At 40.2% G+C, this 4,528-nt stretch overlaps 1 pseudogene; it reads right to left on the bottom strand.

Annotated features, from left to right (window-relative positions):
• Positions 1–4,161: 4,161 nt before the first annotated feature.
• LOC138837147 (U1 spliceosomal RNA) lies at positions 4,162–4,307 on the bottom strand (annotated as a pseudogene).
• Positions 4,308–4,528: the final 221 nt, after the last annotated feature.

The following is a 4,528-nucleotide window of genomic DNA, read 5'->3' as shown; positions in this document are numbered from 1 at the left end:
TTTAAATCTCTACAAATCTTGCAGGTCTTGCCTTTTAAGTTTCAGTATATTCAGAAACTGGCTACAAGTATACTATAAAATGCATTACAGATGTTCCTTGAGTTAGGATTTATAGGAGTTCACTCCTAAAATCTTCTTTCTAATTAGCTCTTATAATATACTCCATTGATTATGCTGTCCTTCCTCACTCCTGGACTCATGCAATCACTGGGCTCCAATCAAGCCACTTTGCCACCAGGGTGGTAGAGTTTCTCACGTGCAAAAGTAATCATGTTTTCCCAGTTTGATGTTCTGTGTGGCTCCTAATCATCCACAGGAGAAAGTTTTCAATTCCTTTACCATCTCCTCTACCTACATCTCCATCTGCTAGCTTGTACTTCACAGATTCCTAATTCCAAGATTGTTTTGGTCCCAATCTGCACGCTTTGGTAAGCTTATTCCTCTAGCCTAAAATGTCCTCCTTCTGAGTACCTCCACTACAATTCTTTCACAACATCTTTTCATTGATTGCCGGCAAAATTCTGCTTACACTTTACAGGACTGCTCAAAATGTCCCCTTTCACACGACTCCTTCCCACTTTGTTCATGTTTTGTGTTTGTTTGTAGGGCATTTTCTTTTATTTATTTATTTATTTTTATTGTGAACATACTATACAGAGGGGTTACAATTACATGGGCAAGATAATGAGTACATTTCCTATCAAGCATTGTAGCCTCCTTCTTTGTTTACCCTTCACATCCCTTCCCAGCCTCCCTGGCCACCCCCCTCAATCCTCCCCCACCCCACCCAAGTTGTAAAGTTCATTTTCGACATGACAACTTGTACTTCTCATTGCTGCAACGGGTCCACCTGTATCCTTATTTAAACGACTTGTTTTTCCCCTTCCCCTCCACAAATTATACCGACATCAAATACAGTGAAAGCCGGGGTTATACTGTGGGAAAGGGACATACAAAGCAACAAAGAAATAATCTTATTAATGTGTTAGAAACAAATGCATGAAAGAAAAAAAACATTTAAATACATATCTTAGGGTTCATTTTCCTAACATCACCTTATCTGACCTTTTCTGCTTGACTCATACATATACTAGATATTGCAAATAAGGGAAACCATGGGACCTATGTTTCTTTGGGCTTGGCTTACTTCACTTAATATAATTTTTTCCAAGTCTTTCCATTTTCTAACATGGGGCAATGTCATTCTTTCTGATGGAGGTATAGAATTCCATTGTGTATATATACCACATTTTCTTGATCCATTCATCTACTGAGGGGCATCTGGGTTGGTTCCATATCTTAGCTATGGTAAATAATGCTACAATAAACATAGTTGTGCTGGTAGCTTTAGTGTGGTCTTGTTTGTAAACATTTGGGTAAATGTGTAGGGCATTTTCTTCATTATACTTTTATATGCTAGATTCCTGAAGACAGTGGACCATGTCTTCATGCTCCAGTCACTAGGACAATCCCTGTTCTAGTAAACACTTGACAACCTCTCTCTCTCTCTCTCTCTCTCTCTCTCTCTCTCTCTCTCTCTCTCGCTCTCTCTCTCTCTCTCTCTCTCTCCAGTCGTGGGGCCTGAACTCTGGGCCTGGGTGCTGTCCCTCAGCTCTTCAGCTGTCGACTAGCACTCTACCACTTGAGCCTCAGTCCCACTTCTGTCTTTTTCTGTTTATGTGGTGCTGAAGAATCGAACCCAGGAACTCATGCATGCAAGGCTAGTGCTCTACCACTTGAGCCACAGCGCCACTTCCGGCTTTTTTCTTTTTGCTTACGTGGTGCTGAAGAATCGAACCGAGGGCCTCATGCATGCAAGGCAAGCATTCTACCAGTAAGCCACCTTCCCAGACCCTTGACAACCTCTCTTGATGATGAATATTTCCTGATAGGCTAACTCTGATTTTCATAGGTTTTTAATAATTTCCTTAAACTAAGTGATAGGCATCTGCTTTGTTCTCATTACTCCATGTTGTCCCCATGGCCCACTGACCACCCTCCCCCAGGAGCCCCTCCAGATTCTCAGGAAAGCTTCGCCCCTGACCTTGTCTGAGAGCACAGGACAGGTCTTATCTGAAAGTGCAGGACCAGTGTCAGGATGATATCCCTACCATTAAAACTCCACAAATCCCAAACAGAACAATTCCACAATAAATTCCTAGCAGGACAGGACCAAGAAATTCCAAAGAAGAATCTGACCTCTTTCCCAATCTTCTTCTCCAGCCCAATCTTTTTATCTATCCAAAGACCCTATATTAAAGACTTACCTCTCCCCTCTTGGCCCATTCCTCTTATGTATCTAAAGATGGAAAATGAAGGATTGACCTCTACTCTATTATCCTAGGTGCATATAGACATTAGTGCAAGCAGGACAATCCTACCTAAGCGTGGCCATCAACATTCCATTGTGGGCCTAATGGACACTGCCCACCTACTCCAGCCCGAAGAGCCTTTTTCTAGAACCTGTGTTTCCTTGCTCAGACCACATAAAAGTCCAACTCCAACCCCACCTCCTTGAACAACCTCTGATCCAATGGAGAGGTGTGTTGCCCCTCGTTGTATCTCAATATAACAGTCCTTGCCTGTGGAGATGGAGAGTCTGGCTGGTTCTTTCCTTCTTCATTTTCCTAACACTGTTTTAGTATTCTTTTAGCATCTGCATAGTTGTTATAACCTTCTCTTGGGACATCATCATTGTTATCAAATCTATTATTGCTTAAGCCATGGCTTTTATAGTTAGAAAAGACAAAGCATACTTTCCTTCAGGGAAAGGATGAAGATGGAGAGTTAGACTGAGTGAGGATGAAGTGAAGCCTCATGGGAAAGATGCTGAAACAGAACAGCTTTGGGTCTCTTGTCATGTTCTGCATCTTTCTATATGCATGCTCTAGTCCTCTCTCTTTGCTCTATTTTCAATTTGCTGGTAACTTGCCCGTGCATTTTTGGCTATTATTCCAATCCCCGATATCCTTTCACTCTGTACCCGGAATACTTCCTTTCTCAGTCTCAAATTTCAGGTCCCAAAAGAGGACTCAGAATGACACAGTCTATCTACTTAAGTCAAGCCACATTTAGCTATTAATTCATTAAATATTTATGGGATATCTAACATGTACCATGTAGTTTTCTAGGAATTGGGACAATAGTATGAAAAAGACAGATCAAGAAAAACATCTCTCTTCAGTGAGATTATATTTGGTTCATAGCGGACAAGTAACTAAATTACAGTGCTTAGACCAGATTCCAGACATTGGTATCATTCCCTGAAGTTGAGAGTAGTTGAGCAGGGTAATGTGGTTAAAAAAAAAAAAGTCACCTGGTCAACAAAGGTGAACAGGGCAGATTCCCACAAAGGGAATGTGGAAAGGCATAGAGGAACATTAGCATAATTTTAGTTTGAACTTCCTCTGTATTATTCATATTCCCTTACTCAAGTCTCATATTTTATATATCCCATTTATAGTTTTATAAAATTCTTTAAAATCTTACCTTTTTTGGTTCATTCAAGAACACCATGATATCTAGCAGTGAAAAAAAAAAAAAGAACTCCATGATGTTTAAATGCATTCATATATATTCTAAGAAGGCCCATCTTGAAAGTAATTTGTAAAGATTACCCTGAAGAAAATCTAGATTTGATGTGTATGTGTGTGTTTGTGTGCGTGCGTGCATGCGCACGTGCACGTGCACGTGCTTGTGTGTGTGTGTGTGTGTGTGTGTGTGTGTGTGTGTATGTTTGTATGCTGATACTGGGGCCAGAACTCCACTTCTAGTTTTTGGTAGTTAATTGGGTGTGAGAATCTGATGGACATTTTTTGCTGAAGCTACCTTTGAACCACAATCCACAGATCTTAGCCTCCTGAGTAGCTATATTATAGGCATGAGCCATTACACATAACTTAAACTTTAACACTTGACATAATTCTATTGGCTCATTTTGCAAGACCTAGACAGTACTATTCCCACTTATCTGTGTTCATGTTAAAAAGAAATGACTTTGGAACATTTATTAACAAGCTCTAAACTCCATTAAAATCCATCTTTCTTTCTGGGATCACTGTGTGTGTGTGTGTGTGTGTGTGTGTGTGTGTGTGTGTGTGTGTGTGTGTTTATTCTTACTATCCCCTAATATCCACATCTTTCCATTCTTTTTTTTTAACACAGTCCCCCACTACCACGAATTCCACAGTGGAGTTTCCCACACTTGGAGAAATCACAGGGGTCAGCACATCCAGAATGTAATGGATAAGCCTTGCCCCGAGAAAACCACCTTTGTGATCATAATGTCTCCCCTGCCAGGTAAGTATTCCATTTCTTTTTTGTTCATGTTTCTCTTCATTCAACCTCTCCATTTTTTCCCCTTCCCATCACAAGTCTATTTATCTCTCTTAATTTTTATATGAAACAGAAATTAATATTTTATAAGTGGTGCTACCACCTTTCTGGGTAGGCTTATAAATGAGTATCCCATGTCTAGATTACCATTTCGTATCATGCCTGAAATTCAATTAGCTAAAGTTATGGCCTA

The sequence above is a fragment of the Dipodomys merriami genome, unplaced genomic scaffold, assembly GCF_024711535.1.
Source record: "Dipodomys merriami isolate MVZ:Mamm:240054 unplaced genomic scaffold, mDipMer1.0.p SCAF_263, whole genome shotgun sequence".
Classification (NCBI taxonomy): domain Eukaryota; kingdom Metazoa; phylum Chordata; class Mammalia; order Rodentia; family Heteromyidae; genus Dipodomys; species Dipodomys merriami.
Note: the sequence above shows the minus strand (reverse complement) of the source record. Positions and strands in the feature narration are given on the sequence as shown.